We start from the raw sequence: 18,920 nt of genomic DNA on the forward strand, positions 1-18,920 counted from the left end.
AAAATGAGAGTGGTGAGAGACTGGTAGATATGCGCGTTAAAGAATAGCTGGTGAGAAGTAGTATTTTTTTTTTCAAGAAGAGAGATAACAAAAAGTATACATGGGGGTAAGAGTGGCAAATGGAAGAGGTAGAAAGGGTATTTATGGATTATGTGTTGATAACAAGAAGGACGTTTGGAAGATTAAAAGATGTGCACGTGTTTAGGTGTATAGCTAATAGTATTTCTGATCACTTTTTGATAGAAGGAAAATTAGATGTATCAAAAGAGCAGGGGGGATGTAATAGGGAGGTAGTGAAGGTTGAAGAGGTGAAAAAACCAGAGGTAGAAAATTAATATCAAGAAAGGTTGGAAGTGGCATTTGACATGGTGAAAGGAAGAGAAACTGGTGGTCTAGGGAAGTGGAAGTTAGTGAAGGAAAATATTGTTGGGATTGCAAGTGATGTATGCGGTAAGAGGATTGTTGGTGTTTAGGTGCCCTATATGAGAGAGAGAGAGAGAGAGAGAGAGAGAGAGAGAGAGAGAGAGAGAGAGAGAGAGAGAGAGAGAGAGAGAGAGAGTGTGTGTGTGTGTGTGTGTGTATGACAATAGGTATAGTACAGTAGTCTGTGTCAGTCATGGTATGACAATAGATATAGTAGTGCGTGTCATGGTATGACAATAGATATAGTAGATTTGAGAACAAAACCCTTGGAAGGATATTAGGAGTTAAATGGCAGGACAGGATTGAAAATGAAACTATAAGAGAGATTACTCAATTGCCATATGTGGCCGAGATCATGATGATGGGTAGATGGAGGTGGTTTAGGCATGCTCTTCGCACTCCCAAAGAGAGATTAGTTCACCAAACGTTCAGCTGGGCTTCACAAGGCACTAAAAGAGTTGGAAGGCCAGGCCTACATGGCTGAGGACTATGTCATGCGAAGTAGGAGATGATAAATGGAGAAGTATTGAATTAAAAGCTCAAGATAGAAACGACTGGCAAAATCTAACCAAGGCCTTTTGCGTCAATAGGCGTAGGAGATGATGACGATGATGGATGGTGTGAGGGCTGAGATGTTAAAAGGAAGGGGGTGGGACTTCCTTGAATGGTTGGTGAGATTGATTAATATATGTTTTATGTTGTCAATGGTACCAGTAGACAGGGTGTGTGCGTGTATTGTTCCGTTATACAAAGGTGTATGGTAGAGCGTTAATTAAAATGATTAATGATAAAACAGAGTATGCAATCTTAGAAGTACAAAGGGGGTTTTAGAAGAGGTGGCGGATATCTGGATCAGATTTTTGCAGTTAGGCAGATATTTGAGAGATATTTAAGAAAAGGTAAGGAGGTGTATGTTGCATTTATGGATCTGGAGAAAGCTTATGATAAGAGTTGATAGGGAGGCAATGTGGAATGTGATAAGGTTATATGGAATTATTGGAAGGTTGTTGCAAGCAATGAAGAGTTTATAAAAAGGCAGTAAAACTTGTGTTAGTATGGGAAATGAAGTGAGTAAATGGTTTCTAGTGAGAGTGGGACTGAGACGGGGATATGTGACGTCACCATGGTTGTTCAATTTGTTTGTTGATGGAATTGTGAGAGAGGTGAATGCTCGAGTTCTTGGTTGAGGATTGAAACTGAGAGATGAAAGTGATCATGAGTCGGAGGTTAATCAGTTGTTGTTTGCGGATGATACAGTATAACTTGAAGGAGAAGCTGGGTCAGTTAATGAATTAAGTTTGGAAGCGTGTGTGAGAGAAGGAAGTTGAGATTTAATGTGGGTAAGAGTAAAGTTAAGAGATGCATGAGAAGGGAGGTTGGTGCTAGGTTGAATGTCATATTGACTGGAGAGTTACTTGAAGTTCTTGGGGTCTGTTGTTGCAGCAAATGGTGGAGTGGAAGCAGATGTACATCAGAGAGTGAATGAAAGAGGTAAAGTGTTAGGGGCAGTGAAGGGAGTGGTAATGTGTAGAGGGTTAGGAATGAAGAGAAAGAGAGTTATGGTTGAGAAAGTGACTGTACCATATGTGATATATGGGTCGGAGTTGTGGGGAGTGAAAGTGACGGAGAGACAGAAGTTAAATGTGTTTGAGATTAAGTGTCTGAGGAGTATGGCTGGTGTATCTCTATTAGATAGGGTTAGGAACAAAGTAGTGAGGGTGAGAATGGGTATGAATGTGGTTTGGCTATGTAGAGAGAATGAAAAATGACCATCTGCTGAAGAAGGTGATGAATGCAAGAGATGATGGGAGAAGTACAAGAGGAAGGCCAAGGTTTGGGTGGATTAATGGCGTGAAGAAAGCTCTAGGTGATAGGATAGATGGCAGAGAGGCAAAAACGCGTGCTAGAAATAGGAATGAATGGCGAGTAATTGTGACTCAGTTCCGATAGGCCCTGCTGCTTCCTCCGGTCATCTTGGTGACCACTGAGGTAGCAGCGGTAGGGAATTCGGCATATGAAACTTCATTTGTGGTGGATAACGGGGGAGGCTGGGCTGTGGAACCCTAGCAGTACCAAACAAACTTGGCTGAATCCCTCGTCAGGCTATAAGGAGCTAAGAGAAGTCCCTTTTTGTTATTTTTTTTTTTTATGCTGGTTACTCCACAAAATTGGTCCAAATGCCTGGTTTAATGGTGGAATTTTATTAGGCTAACAGAAAGGTGCTAGAATAGAAGTTTGAGTAGGACAATTAGATGTGATCCTACTCATTTAAAATTATTGTTATGATAAAGTGCATGGTGAGGAAGTTGTTAGTGACTCAGTAGGCAATAATGTACATTTAAATTTTCAAATAGAGTTGACAGTTTTTTCTGGCCAAGTTAGCTAATTTTTAGTTTTGCTAAGAATTTTTCAGTTTTCTATGAAGTTACTTTGTTGTTTTCTGAATTTTCTCAGTGTTATCAGTATAAGATATTGATATAAGTACTAGCCTAACTTATTATGCAATACTTAATAGTTGTTCCTACATGTCATACAAACTTGAGTCCTGTAATGAGGGATATTTTTCGAGACCGAGCTGGAATCGGTTATTAACCCCCTCGCTCTGATGACGGCGGAATACATCAAAGTTGGATGACGAACAATCCCCTTTCCTGTCAAAGATTCCTCGCTTTTGTTTCGGCCGCTATCATATATGGATGTGCAGACAGCTCTCAGAAAATCTGTCTAATTTCTTTATCTCTTGCAGGAAGTGAATGGTCGTTTGTGATGGAATAGAAGCAAAAAGTTTATGTTTGCTGGGGGAAGGAACAATGTTGGCTGTTAATTCTCACTCCCTCTGTGCGACTTGCATCGGGCATAACTGTGCGCAGTCATTCTTGTGTTCCAAGTGTAGGTTGCTGCCTCTGGTGCAGTGGCAGTGTTATGCCCTAAGGGGAAGAAACAAGTTGGGCATTTTTTCAGACTAGGCAATGGCCAAGAAGACTCTGGGGAAGTCTCTCACAGTTTCTGTTACTTCAGGCTTATGCCCTAAAGGGGAAGAAACGAGCTGGATGTTTATGGGACTAGGCAATGGCCAAGAAGACTCTGGGGAAGTCTTTCACTGCTGCTGTTACTTTGGGGTGCTGCTGCTGCTGTAGTAATTAGCGGCTTGCGATCAAATAGCACACAGACCTACTATTGAGTTATGACCATGATCCCACTAACCCAAAGTTGAATAAATGGCATCAGGAATTATAATGCTATATGAATACTGGGCACCACCCCTTGTTTTGGTTCTGAGCGAGGGGATCCAACAAGCTATTAAATCTCAAGTGAATTCTCTGTGAGTGATTGTTATGGTACTTTAAAAAAAGTTAAGATAGATAGAAAAGTTTGCCTTTTTATATGAACATTATTATTCTAATGCTAAGGAATTTGGGTCAGGTTGATAAAGGAGTAAACTAAGTAAAATGTAAACAAGTATTTGTTTTTCTTGAGCAAAATTAAAGAAAAAACTCAAGTCCCATTTTAGAGAAAATATCTACAGTATAAATACTATGACAACTTTTTACCATGAGAAAGATTAAAGATTAGAATATTATTTAAACACATGCAAATAACTAGTTCACAGCTGGGTCCTCTGATCCATCACTGCACAAGACCCTCAACAGAACAAAGCAAATTATACTAAGGAGCTTTGCAAAAATAAGGAAGATGAGAACCTTCTCGGGATATTTGCTCTGGAAGTTAGAACTCTATGATACCTATAAGTTAAAATTCTCTGGTATATCACTTGCAGAAATATCCCAAGTAGAAAGCTGCCTTTGAGGAACTTGTATCAGGATGACATGGCTCGAGCCCAATAAAAGGATTTGTGAACTGGGGTACCAAAGAAATAGTTTCTATGGGTAATAAAGTGGGGAGTATTTTGGAAAAACTCTAGTATGCAGACTGTAGTAGGATTGATTTCTAAGTTAATAAAAGAAAAGTTTTCTGTCCATCAAGATCTAGACCTTATTTTAGAGTATTTGACTTATTTAGATAAGGCTATTTTAGGTGGGACTTTCGAGGCTGTTGCAGCTTTGGTGGGTTTTGAGATGCAAAGTAGAGAACAAGTGTATTCAGGTATGGTTGAGATAATTTTGGATGCTGAGAAGCATTCCTTGATTTCCTCTCCTATTTTCGGCCCTGTGTTGAATATAATTAGGATTGATAGAGTGTCTGCACAAGTGGATACCAAGATGCAGAATGATGCTTTGAAGTCTTTTTCTAGGGGGACCCCTGTTTCTGCCTATGATACAAGTTTTAATAAGCCCCTTAATTTACTCGCTCCAAGGACTTCGTTTTGTGACAGTGTTAGGCTATCAAGACTCGTAGACCTTACAGGAGATCTTTCTGATGATGTTCCCTTACTTTCACATTCCTATTCACATAGATTCAAAGAAATTCCTTCACATTGTAAGAGGTTCGAAAGTTTACGAATTCAGGTGCCTGTTCTTTGGACTGAGAATGGCTCCACATGTTTTAGCCAGGATGAAAGCTCCCGTCTCTGATTGGTTAAGGGTTCTAGGCATCAGGGTACTTTTATATCTGGAAGACTGGCTGTTTTTGAGCGATTTGTTAGAAAGGTTTAAGGTCCAACTAGGTTACTGCAAAAGTTGGTAATCTTGGTCAATTTTGAACCTGACTTCAGATTTTTTATTCTGGGGATGATGATAGCAACAGTTTTTTTCAGTTTTCTTACCATTGAAAAAGTAGATTTAGTCTTCATTGGTTGCTGGGAAAGTTAAAAAAGATAAGCACGTCAGTTCAGATTTGAATGAGGTTGTTAGGGATCACTGGAGAAGTTTGTGCGATTGAGTCAATCAAAGATATGAATATAATGTCATCCAATATTGAAGAATCAACTACAGCTACTGAGCTAGTGGGACAATCCTCTCGGATTATACTGTGTAGTTTTTTTTGGAGGTAAGGATTCCCGATCTTTCCCATTTTACAAATGCTTCACAGGAGGGGTTGGGAGCAGCACTAGGTTCTTTCCATCTGTCATGGAAATGGACAATGCAAAAGTCAATGCTTCATATCAGTTGTTTAGAACTTTTAGCTGTGTTCAAAGTCCTTCAAGCTCAGGAGTCATTAGTACTAGGAAAGTGCATATCAGTATATTCAGATAACACAAAGGCATATGGTTGTAATTAGAAACTGAGAACCAGGATGGAACCTCTATTCAGGATATCAAAATTGCTACCAAGTTGTATGAATTTGGGAGGGATAGTCCTTCGTGCTCAGTTTATACCATGGAGATCAAACATACCAGCAGATCATTAAAGCAGAAGAAACTAAATCCCTCCAAACTAATTGTTTCTGCTTTAAGCAATATATCTGGTGAATTGTCAGTGGTTGTGATGTCCAGGTGTAGACATGTTTGCAATATCTGTAAGCAAGAAGATATGGGTGTTCTTTTCACCAGTTCTAGATCCTCTCTCATGGGAAATGGCTGCAGTTTTACAGGACTTGTTGAGTCTAGATCTGTATGTCTTTCCTCCCCCTGTTCTTCAGGCTCCTGGAAATTTGGCCAACAGACATTTGACCGGAAATATAGTAAACACACCTCCATGTTCAGTCAGATCTCATTCTTTGTGAGGGTTAGGTAACAGAGACAGGCGCGAATTCATGTGTGTTTGATGCCCTAGGGTGGGATAACCCCTAACCTAACAAATCACTGCCGATTGCCTATGAGTGGGTGTCTGAGCGGATGATTAACACACTAAATACTGCAGTAATGTTGTTTTTATTTGGTTTCTATCACAGTATAAGTTGTTTATAATTAAATATGCAGTGTGCAGTGTGTGTGCACACATGTACACTATGCACTGGACATGGTAAGGCTATAGCATAGTATCACTATTATTATTATTATTATTATTATTATTATTATTATTATTATTATTATTATTTTGTTCCAACACGGAGTACTTACCTCGAACTACTTTCTTAGGAGTATTTGGGATCTCCTCCCAACCGACCAGAGTTTTGTAAAGTTTACCCTAGTCCCGTTTTCTATGAGGGGTAACCTCAGGTGGAGTGATACGCGCCCTGAGGCTAACCCCGGGTCAAAGAGTGCTTGCTCAGGTCTCGATCTCCAGTAAGTTCTCTGGTCGCGACCCTTTGTGTCTTACGCGGTCCCCACGTGGACCCATTGTGTTCATTCTATACCCTTTCCTACCCTTCTCCTCTGTGTTCGTCGTGTAGGGGCAGCTTACGTTCTCCTACACCACGTGTACGGAGTGCGAGTCCTGGAATGAGGTGCAGTGGGTGCGCTTCGGCACCAAAAAGAAGAAGTCGTCCAAGAGGTCACATATGAAGCCTCTCCTCTCCTCGCCGCTTACTTCTCCCAATGCCTCGTCGGATGGAGCTTCTCAGCCACCTTCCTCTACCCAGAGTAGGGGACGAGGTAAGTCAGTTGTGGGGAAGAGGCCCATTGCTCTTCCCCAGGAGTCTGAGTGGGTGCGGTATAGCACCAAGAAGGAGGAGGCGACGAAGAGGTCGCCTAAGAAGCCGAGCGTCCCTTTCTCCCTTGCTTCGCCGGGCGTCTTGTCTGACTGAGCTTCCCTACCACCCTCCCCTACCCAGAGTAGGTGATGAGGTAAGTCCGTTGCTGGGAAGAGGCCCGCGGCCCTTCCCCAAGAGTCTGATCTTCAGGATAGTGGGGTTGTGGCATCGTTCCAGGCAGGTGAGGGGCCTGAGTGAAAGGCGGGAGTGTGTATGGGAGACAGAGTCCTGGTGCAAGCAGGCCACGTCTCCTCTGATGACCCCATGTGGGGGAAAAATGTCCCTAATTCTTCTCCAGCCTCTTTGGCGTGTTTTTCAGGCACTTCTGCAGCCGAGAAGGAGCCTTCCCCGCCGTCGGACCCCATTGCGTGGGTTCCCCCAAGACGCCTTTTCACGTCGCTGCTGAGGATGGAAGAGGGCTTTGGGACCTGGTCCCCCACAGAAGAGCATCCACGCGGGACGACTCGGACCCTTTGGTGCGGCCCTACAAATCTTCTGGCTCCTCTTTCGAGTCATACTCTTTCTCCTCAGTGGAGGAGCTTTCCTGCTCTTCGGAGGACGAGGCGCTGAGGAAGCTCAGGAGACGAAGGGAGAAGTCCCGCAAGAAGTTGTCGCGCTCTCGCTCCCCTTCGAGGTCGCGCCACGATAGTCGGCGCCCAAGATCCCCCAAAAGCAATGAGTGGGTGAAAGTTCACCTCGTCAGGCTGCTGGAGCTAGCTGCGGTGCCGGGCCCTTCAAGTTGGCGTCCGAGGACGAGCTCCCCGGATAGATACTCCTCCGGCAGCAGCGGCACCCGACGGAGGGACTCATCATGGCAGGTTCCAGTCGACAGGCGCAAGTCCGCGAAGGTTCCGGCTCCATCCGCCCAGCGGAGAGAGTCGCTCTTTCGGTCAGGCAGCCGAGTCCTGACCTCCAAAGGCCACCTAGCTCGTCACGAGCGCAGCCCTCGGCTTTCCTTGACTGGCAGGCCCGCAGATACGAGAACCTCTGGCAGAGATGTTGGGCCCAGGACGGAGGCCCCCGTCCTGACGGCGATGCCTGTCCTTCGACGTGAACCCCCACGACCCTACAGCAGGCTCTGGCAGACGGGCATAAGTCCATGAAGGTTCCGACTCCTTCCGCCCAGCGGAGAGTCGGCCCTTCGTTCTGGCAGCCGTGTCCCAGCCTCCAAAACTTCGACAGGCCGGCCAGAACATGAAAGACAACCAGCAGCCACGAGGAAGCCCGCAGCGGCTTGGTCCTCCATGGGGAGAGATAAGTCCAGGACAGAGGCCTCCGTTCCAGCGGCGATGCCCGTCCTCCATCCAGAACCTCCGAAGTCATACCATGACAAAGGATGCCTTCACCCCAAGCGGGACCCCCCGTCGTAGGTGCTCCTTCTCAGGCAGAAGGGCATCCGACGGAAGGATCAGCGGACGAGGCCCCTGCGTACAGAAAAGTACTAGCCCTCATCAGACGGCTCCACAGGCTGGACGAACCGAAGCCCGCGACGGATGAGGACTGGCTCTCGGGCCGCAGCAGGTTGGTAGATACCCCCGTGCAGCAGAGGCCCTCACTGGCTGGCTCCCTAGGGCTCTTTCGCCATCCTCGCGGTACGTCTCCTCCAGCAGACCCGATCATTGATGGAAGTCATCGCACCAGGTCTCGGTCGACAGGCATGAGCCCGCAAAGGTTCCGACTTCTCCCGCCCAGCGGAGAGAGTCGCCCCTTCGGACTGGCAGTCTTGTCCCGGCCTCCGGTTCTTTGATGGCCCGCCCTGAACGAAGGAGCCAACCAGCCAGCACGGGGAAGCTCGGGGCTCCATGAATCTCCGCAGGAGCTCCATCCTTCCAGCGGAGGCAGACGCTGGCTCGTCCCGGCAGCATGGCATCCATACCCGGTACCACGACAGCTCCATTCAGGCTTCGTGGTCAACCGCTGGTATACCAGGGTACTAACACCCCACGGATTCCCCGGGAGGGGGTAGACCCATGAGTGATACCTCCATCCTGGTGGCTCCATCCGTGATGGAGATAGCCGCTCCGTCGTCCCGGCCAGCCCCATCCAAGCATTGGAGGTGGCCGCTGACACACCCATGACGGCTACCTCCGTCCCGGCGGCTCCATCCGTGATGGAGTCAGCCGTGCCATCGTCCCGGCCAGCCCCATCCAAGCATCGGAGGCGGCCGCTGACATGGTAGGGTACTTAAACCCCATGGATTTCCCCGGGAGGGGGTAGACCCATGATGGTTACCCCAGTTCCCTGACGGCTCCATCCGTGACGAAGGCAAAGTGGTTTTCCCCCTAGCGGGTCGAACGGGGCTATTGCCTCTCCAGTGCCTGCCTCAGTGGCCGCTGGATAGAAGACCCCGCACCTTTGCCCAGTGCCTCTTGTGCTCCGTCCGCCTGTCGGATGTAGAAGTTGGCACACGTAATCTTTCCCTTGCCTTGCCCTCCGTAGGGGAGCTTTGACTCCATAGTCAGCCTTCAGACCCTCCTACTCGGGCTCCAGGAGAGGGCGTTCAGGCCGCGGCTCTCGAAGGAGTTAGGAGGGGAGGCCCCCTACCCCTGCCGATGCCTCAGGTGGGGGGATGCCTCAAAAGATCTTGGCAAGCATGGCGGGACCACGGAGCGGATCCGTGGACCGTAGCAGTACTAAAGGAGGGGTACAGGCTGCCCTTCCTAGCGGACCCCACCTTGGATCCCAGATCAACAGGCGGAGTGGTTGGCACCCAAGGACCCCTTGAGAGTAGCAGTATTGCAGGAAGAAGGCTCGGCAATGCTGGCGAAAGGGGCAGTAGAACCAGTCAAGAAACCGAGTCCAGGGTTATACAACAGGTTCTTCCTGGTGGAGAAGGCGACAGGGGTCTGGAGACTGGTCATAGACCTTTCAGCTCTCAACAAATTCGTGCGCAACACCGACTTCAAGATGGACACTCCGAAGTCGGTACTAGCAGCCTTGAAGGAGGAGGACTTCATGAGGTCCATAGGCCTCAAAGACGTCTACTTCCAGGTCCCTGTCCATCCCTCCAGCAGGAGGTTCCTAAGGGTAAAATCGAGTACCCAAACGTTGCAGTTCAAAACCCTATGCTTCGGACTGTCGACAGCCCTCAGGACTTCACGAGGGTCTTCGCAACAGTTTCAGACTGGGCGCATGAACAGGGCGTCTGCCAGATTCGGTACCTAGATGACTGGTTGTTGCTTTCAGCCTCAGAGGAAGTACTGAGGGAGCAAGGCGCGAAGCTACTGCAGTTCTGCAACGTCTTGAGTATCATCATCAACCTGGAGAAGTCCCAGCTGATTCCCTCCACCAGGATGACCTACCTAGGGTTGGTCCTAGACTCCCGGATGGCGAGGGCCCTCCCCTCCACGGAGAGACTGGACAACCTGAAACAGATACTCTGGCCCTTCCTGTCGGGCCAGCCCAGGAGAGCCAAGGACTGGCAAAGACTGATAGGACTCCCCGCACAAGATAGTCCTGGTGTCCCCGGAGACGAAGGAAGTCCTGGAGTGGTGGCACGTCAGAACGAACACCCTCAAGGGAATGCCCTTTGCAATCGACCCTCCTGAGATGCTCCTGTTCACGGACGCATGCAAGGAGGGCTGGGGTGCCCATCTTCTCGACAAAACGGCAAAAGGTAAATGGAAGTCGAGGAGACGAACCTGCACATAAACGTGCTGGAGATGAGGACCGTACAAAGGGCGTGCCCAGAGTTCGTTCATCTACCCCGGGGAAGCACCGTGGCTCCGGGGTGCGGCAACGCCACGGTGGTGGCCTACGTGAAAGAGCTAGGAGGACTGAAGTCGAAGGAACGGTGCAGTCTCACGATGGAGTTCCTAGAATGGGCCGAAGTGGAACAAATCAATTTTTCAGCCAGGTTCTCTCCGGGGAAGAGGAACGTCCTGGCCGACGGCCTCAGCAGGATGGGTCAAGTGGTAGGGCCCGAGTGGTCCCTACACCCAGAAGTGGTCAAAACCCTCTTCCTGAAGTGTGGCTCGCCGGGGATAGACCTCTTCGCCACGAGACTAAACGCACAACTCCCCGTGTTTTGTTTTCCTGTGCCAGATCCAGCAGCAGCGTTCGAGGACGCCTTCCAATGAGACGGACGGCTAACCTGTGGGTGACTTTGGTAGCGCCCTGGTGGCCAGAGAGAGAGTGGTTCGCGGATCTAAAGGAACTGGCATGCCATCCACCTAGGCCACTTCCAGACAGACCAGACCTTCTCCGGCAGCCTCATTTCCAGAGGTTCCACGAAAACCCTTGGTCCCTCCGCCTTCATGCGTGGAGGTTATCGAGCGTCTCCTGAGAAAGGAAGGATTTCCATCGAGGACGGCATCAAGGATGTCAGGGTACCTGAGGCGTTCGTCAGTTGAGGTGTACCAGGGGTAGTGGGCTACCTTTTCTAAGGGGTGCTCCTCGAAGAACATCAGGCCGTTAGGGGCCTCCATTCACGAGATAGCAGACTTCCTGGTCTATCTCAGGGACGAACTGGGCACGTCCATCCCAAGTCTTCCTCCTGAAGGACATAGACCTAGGTGCCTCCAGATATATCTTGACGCTCATCAAGAGCTTCGAGCAGTCATGTTCCCCCCAAGCCGCTAGAGTGACCCAGCGGGGTGTGGCTAGGGTACTGAAGATGCTTTCGGAACCTCCCTTCGGGCCTCTAAAAGACATTCTAGACAAGGAGCTCACCCTCAAGGCAGTCTTCGTTTAGCTCTGGCATCAGCAAAGAGTAGGTGAGATTCATGGCCGCTCGTACAAGATCTCACACTCGAAGGGCTGGCGAAAAGCTACCTTCAGCTTCTTACCCTCCTTCGTAGCCAAGACTCAGAATCCAGCTGTTTGGGACCCCAAAGTTGAAGGGTTCTCAGTGCCAGCTATCCCTTGCTCGGACAACCCGAGGGACTTGCTGCTGTGCCCTGTCAGGGCAGTATGGCAGTATTTAGAGAGGACAGCTAGACTTCGTCCCGAGATCAAGAGTCTGTTCATTTTCCTCGGGACTGAAGAAGCCAGTCTCCAAGAACACTATCTCCTTCTGGCTAAGGCAAGTGATCGTCAGGCCCTACAGTAGTGCAGGGGTCCCCTTTCCAGGAAAGCCCAGACCTCACGACATTAGGGGTCTAAATACTTCATTGGCGTTTGAGAAAAACATGGCAGTGGGCCAAATCCTGAGGGCAGGTACTTGGTCTAGCCAGTCGACCTTTACGGCTTGCTACTTGAAGGACTACTCGAGAAAGTCCCTGAACGGGTTCTTGCTCGGTCCCGTCATTTCCGCGCTCCAAACGGTTGAAAGGTGTAGCCCCAGTGGTAACTGCGGGTAGTAAGTCCAAGAGACACAGGTTCCTTCCTGAGCCCCCTTGTTCTTCCTTCCCCTATTCCCTTACCGGAAATGACTCGGGTAGCCCCCTGAAACTGCCTTGGGATACACTATCATTGGAAGGACATGTCTCCTAGGATTCTTGCAGAAGTGAGTTACTTAGACACTAAGATGGTTTTTTGCGTAGTTTTCCCTATTTTCTCGTGTTTTCTTTGAGGTCAGCAGAACCTAGTCTCCTACCTATGTTCCTCTTCTATACTCGTCACGGTCTCTAGGTCCTGAAGGACACTCCCACCTCCTAAGGTATAAGTCTCCTAAGAAAGTAGTTCGAGGTAAGTACTCCGTGTTGGAACAAATCACAAATTTTAAGTACTGTAATTTGTATTTTTCCTAACAGTACTTACCTCGAACTACTTTCGGGTAATGGCCCGCCCATCCTACTTCATAGATACCTAAGCTATCAAGAACTTACTGGAAATCGAGACCTGAGCAAGCATGCTCTCTGACCTGGGGTTAGCCTCAGGGCGCTTATCACTCTACCTGAGGTTACCCCTCATAGAAAACGGGACTAGGGTAAACTACACAAAACTCTGGTTGGTTAGGAGATCCCAGATACTCCTAAGAAAGTAGTTTGAGGTAAGTACTGTTAGGAAAAATACAAATTACTTAAACATTTTTATGTTATTGTTATTATTATTATTATTATTATTATTATTATTATTATTATTTTTATTATTACTTGCTAAGCTACAACCCTAGCTGGAAAAGCAGGATGCTATAAGCCCAGGGCTCCAACAGGGAAAATAGCCGAGTGAGGAAAGGAAAAAAGGAAAATAAAGTATTTTAGGAAGAGTAACAACATTAAAATAAATATCTCTATATAAACTATAAAAAACTTTAACAAAAAAAGAGTAAGTGAATTAAGATAAAAGAGTGTGCTTGAGTGTACCCTCAAGCAAGAGAACTCTAACCCAAGACAGAGGAAGACCATGGTACAGTGGTCATGACACTACCCAACACTAGAGAACAATGGTTTGATTTTGGAGTGTCCTTCTAGAAGAGCTGCTTACCATAGCTAAAGAGTCTCTTCTACCCTTACCAAGAGGAATGTGGCCACTGAACAATTATAGTGCAGTAACCCCATGAGTGAAGAAGAATTGTTTGGTAATCTGTGTTGTCAGGTGTAGTAGGACAGAGGAGAATATGTAAAGAATAGGCCAGACTATTCAGTGTGTGTGTAGGCAAAGGGATTAAATTGTAACCAGAGAGAAGGAGCCAATGTAGTACTATCTGGCCAGTCAAAAGACCCATAACTCTCTAGCGGTAGTATCGTGGTCCTGACCCAAACTATAATTTCACAGAGTAGTCATCATATATATATATATATATATATATATATATATATATATATATATATATATATATATATATATATATATATATATATATATATATATATATACAAAACGCTGCTGTTCCTATCTAGTAATAGGAGGACACTCCAAAATCAAACCATTGTTCTCTACTCTTGGGTAGTGCCATAACCTCTTTACCATGGTCTTCCACTGTCTTGGGTTAGAGTTCTCTTGCTTGAGGGTACACTCGGGCACACTATTCTATCTAATTTCTCTTTCTCTTGTTTTGTTAAGGTTTATATAGTTTATATAAGAAATAATTATTTTAATGTTACTGTTCTTAGAAAATTTTATTTTCCTTGTATCCTTTCCTTACTGGGCTATTTTCCCTTTTGGGGCCCTGGGCTTACTTATAGCATCCTGCTTTTCCAACTAGGGTTGTAGCTTAGCAAGTAATAATAATAATAATAATAATAATAATAATAATAGTGTACTGTATAACACTTGTTGATACTGTAGTGTATATTACTGTAATACAGTATATGTCCAGTAATATAACTACAGTACAGCTCAATTGTACTGTAAGTTTTCTCTGTTTTCGTTCAGGCAACTCGACTACATTTGACAACTCACTGGACATGTAGCCTACAGTTATATACTATACAGTATTGTAGAGTACAGTAGATAGTTAATAAGATAATCTGTAGTGTAATACTGTTCTGTACAATATGTATACAATTTAAAATTAGTTAAGTGTAAATATTTTATACAATGGCCACTAACCATATTTGTACGAAGCTCTACACAGCAATCGTGAATATGACGCAACTCCTTAGGCGTCAAATCTTCCGCAGTATTGTAGGGAATCCGACATCTACTGTACAGTAACCCAGTGATAATATTTATACCAGCTTCTACTTCAATGGGTTAAAAATCAAAAGATAATGATAAAAGTATTGTTAGTAACATTATAATCATTGCGTAAACGCTTACAGCCACATTAACAGCTAGATTCTTCTTCTTCTTTGTCTGCAATTTTTCCCACCTTTATGTGGGGTCGATGTTCCTGGCCAGCGTTCTCCATCTACCTCTGTCCCACACTTCACCGGTTAATCCCTTTGATCGAAGGTCATCCTTGATACAGTCCATCTCCTTCTCGTTCCCTATACCTCCATTTCCATCACTCTCCTCCCAATATAATGTTCATCTCTTCTCATGACATGACCATACCACCTCAATCTACTTTCTTGGATCTTATCTGATAGTTTTCTAACTCCTGTGGTACCCCTAATTACCTCATTCCGTATCTTATCGCTTCTTGTCACCCCACACATCCATCTCAACATTCTCATTTCTGCCACATCCAGTTTCTTCTCTTCTGTCTGCTTTATTGCCCACATCTCTGCTCCATACATCATTGCCGGTCTCATAACTGTCCTGTGTACTTTACCTTTCAACTTATCCCCCATTTTCCTGTCACATAGTACTCCATGCACTTTTTTCCAATTCTTCCACCCTGCTTGTATTCTGTGGTTTATATATGCCCCCAGATCACCATCCTCTAGATCACCATCCTCTGCAACTGTTGATCATAAATACTTGAAATTTTCAACTCTTTTTAATCTCTCTCCTTGTAAACTAACTTCCCCATTCTCCGCATTTTTCAATCTCAAATACTCTGTCTTTTTCCTGCTGATATTCAATCCTTTATTTTCTATTTCTCTTCTCTATTCCTCCAGTTTCTTTTCTACTACCTCTCGCCTAGTGCTACACAGTATAACATCATCAGCAAAAAGCATACGCCAAGAAGACTGATCTCTAATACCTTGTGTTATTACACCCATTAACAGCCAAATTAAAAACACATTTTATTATGAATAATTTATCGGATAGCAGATGTTTTGCTAGCATTTCAATAATTGTACGATAGTAAACAACATAACATAAGACTGACATTTTTACATGATACCCTTATTCACTATGGAAAAAAGATCCTCAAGAAAATATAGTGTCAAATATAAACTAACAAGCTGTAAATAAAGGTGAGAAAACAAACAATATTCATTGCTGTTATTCTGTTTAGAAGCTGTGTCCGACACTAGAGAACAAAAAGGAAATTTTGTGGGAACGTATGAATGTGCAAATTGCGCAATTAAATGTAAATGCCGTATTTAGAAGATAACATTACAAAGTGTCCGAAAACCAAGAATATGGTTTTGTTATAACACAATATATATAGTTTCGTAAGCTTTATAAACAAGCACCAAAGAGCTAAAACCTATAAATTATCGTGCATCAGCAACATGAATGAAACTCCAGTTAACTTCTACTGTATATGTGATTCAACTCGACAATAAATAAGACGTGAGAGAAGTATTTCAGATAAAACTATTGAAACTGATATTTTGGTTGGAAAATGATAGATCAAATAATAAATGTTTCTTTTCGGAAATATGAAATACCCGTCGATAGTCTGCCTTAATCAGCTGATTTGGAAAGCATGAACGTATCCAGTGAGAAATATAATTCACCATGTTTTTATTTAGAAATGCAATACTAAAATGTGAATATTACATGCATTATTATTGGATACGGTTAAGTGAAACACTAGTTTAATCAAAATGTGGTTTATTGCAAATATAGCCTTAATGTTTTATTACAGTAAATGGATATACAGTGTACAGAGAGAGCTGGGTGGAGAGAAAGGAAATTGGCGTGAAGCAAGTCCAACGCAAAGGAGCGTGGGGTATTTGAATCATTGCACCGCAAGATTTTTTATTGCGAATATTTTTTTTTTGTTTAATAGGTATTACAGTTCTCAGTGTCGCATATCAGTGGAAGTGCAAAGTATAAACTCTCGTAAACCGCTGCCTGACTGTATGTCAAACCCGCTATCATTCTGTTAATTATAACAAGCAATCTTAACAGTTAAAAAACAAAGCTAAGGAAAGAGCAATCAAATTGAGATGAAATCATCCAAGAAGTCTCAGATCTTAAACACAAAGCTCATGTCTCATTGAGAAATATGAGGAGTATCAAAAAATAGATTTTCTGAGAGCAATTGCATACAATTTTTAAATACTTACGAATATACATTTACGGTATTTTATTTTTTCCTGCAATAAATATTTTTAATCATATACAAAAGCTTTATGTCAATCATTGGAAAATATGAGTTTTCCAAAAATATGTGTATTTTACAGTGTTTTTATCTACTGTACATTAAACTTAATTAGAATACAGTATTGTTCATTAATATTCACACTAGTACATTTTTGGCCCAATGTCCGTATTGCCTAAAGTCTGTTTTTTTAATGTTTGTTTAGCTAAATGTCTGTTGGCCAGATGTCCTTCAGTTAAATGTCTAGCCATGGTTTGCCATGATTAAAATGGTAATAAAACAAATTCAGGATGTCTGTGAACAGTAGGATAATGCCAGTGGCTCCTTTTCCGGTTACAGAGAGTGGTTTTCACATCTGCAGCCTCTGCTGTCAAAGTGTCCTAGAAGGTTGCTGTGCAAAGCCAGTGTTCTCAGATAACCACTTTCAAAAGCTTTACATCCAAATCCTTAGATGGTATATCTAATTGTATGGAGACCATCCACCTCTAAATTCTATTTTAGGTTCAAAGAGGCTGTCTACTAATAAGCATTATCAAAGTCAATGGAAGGTTTATTTTGATAGGTGCAGGTAAAGAAATATGTCTGTAACTATGCCAAATTTAATATATTTTAACATTGTAAGAGTTATGCTTTTCATTTTTTTATGGAAAGAAGCTGTCAGTTTCAGCTAAGATTATAGGTCCAAGCCTAATACTATACTCAAACATTTAGGAATGTATTTATCCAATTCAGGTATTAATTACGATGCATTTAGGTCATTTATTAATGAAAACCCTCCAGTAGTCAGAGGATTTTGATTGGAATTTAGATGCAGAATTTTGAACCTTTGGAGAATCTTTTTCTTAATGATCTCACAGCTAAGAAAATTATTTTGTCATTAGCATTGGTTAAACACCTTTTTTAAATTACAAGCTCTTTCTTGTAAGGTAGGTAAGATGATTGTAATGCTTTTGCCAACTTTCAGAGCTAAATATTATTTGAAGACAAAAGGTTTACCACAATTTTTTCAAATTCTCTTTTTGGAAAAGGAAGGTGTAAGTTAATTGGACAATAGATTTCTTTGTTCAGTGAGAGCTGCTAAGCATTATTTTGGCCAGAACTTCAAACATTAGTGGTAATGTTCCTCATAGATTTTGTAGGGGTAGGTTTTCAAATTACCCTCTGTCCAAAAATGCTATATCTTCTCTGGTTAAAAGTTTGGTACATCACCAAATTTTTAAGTACCAATTTTTCGAAGGAGTTTTAGCTGCAGAATAGCTGGGTGCCAGATTAGTATTTGCTAAATGTTTTCTTAAAGAATGCTGGTTCTCTTATCAAAATTGCTGGTCGTTAAGTGACATAGTAGCTAATGGGGATATAGTTTGATAAAAGTTTTTAATTCCAGTTTATTTAGTGTTGAGTTAATTGATGTGGTGTTTTTGGTTCCTTATTTTGGAATAATATGTAAGAATGAGGTATTTAGAAACAATCTGGAACATCAAGTTATAGCCTCAGTTGTAAAGGTTTGTTATTGAGAAACTAGATTATGAGGTGAGTCTGGTGTGTAAATGAGTATTATTTTAAGACTATAAATTTCATACCTCTTTCCTTCATGATCCACTTACATCATTGTGGGGTCAGCAATATGAATATCAGTGGAGGTGTGTAGAAATAAAGGAAATTTTAATGATTATATTTTGTAGTTTCTATACTCACCGGATGTTCATTACATGTTCACCCTCATCCACACTGACTAATGATGTCAAGATGATAGGATGTTAGTTTCAAGTTTAAGACTGAGGAAGGGGGGTGTGTTCTACCCACACCGTGGTTGGCCTTTAGCCACCAGATATCATCTTGGTAGACAAAAGCCTTGGCCTCAGGAAGGGAAGAAAACAGGAAATATTTTAGTTTTTGGGTAGTTTCAAAGTAAGTAAAAGCTTCAAGAACAAAGCAATACAGTATAAACATTAGGTGAGTATAGAAGTAAAAAGAAAATTAATAGTAAATTTAATTTTTCCTTGATAAAGCAGATCATTGTACAGTATTTGTTTTAAAGTAATACTTTCGGGTGAGATGACATTCCAAAATTTGATAGGGAGTATAAGGCATATATTGTTGAAAGAAATATCTTTATTACCAAAATAAACAACTGCACTGTAAGTTAATTTTGCTGTTTCTCCTACAAAGCTGTATCTTGTAAATAATAACAGGA

The 18,920-nt window shown here is 43.6% G+C and overlaps 1 protein-coding gene across 1 annotated transcript in view; it reads left to right on the forward strand.

Moving 5' to 3' along the window:
- The window catches only part of LOC137660321 (uncharacterized), a 275,741-nt gene that overhangs the window by 110,291 nt on the left and 146,530 nt on the right, over window positions 1-18,920 (forward strand). The window lies entirely within an intron of this gene.

This window comes from Palaemon carinicauda, chromosome 20 (genome assembly GCF_036898095.1).
Source record: "Palaemon carinicauda isolate YSFRI2023 chromosome 20, ASM3689809v2, whole genome shotgun sequence".
Taxonomy (NCBI): domain Eukaryota; kingdom Metazoa; phylum Arthropoda; class Malacostraca; order Decapoda; family Palaemonidae; genus Palaemon; species Palaemon carinicauda.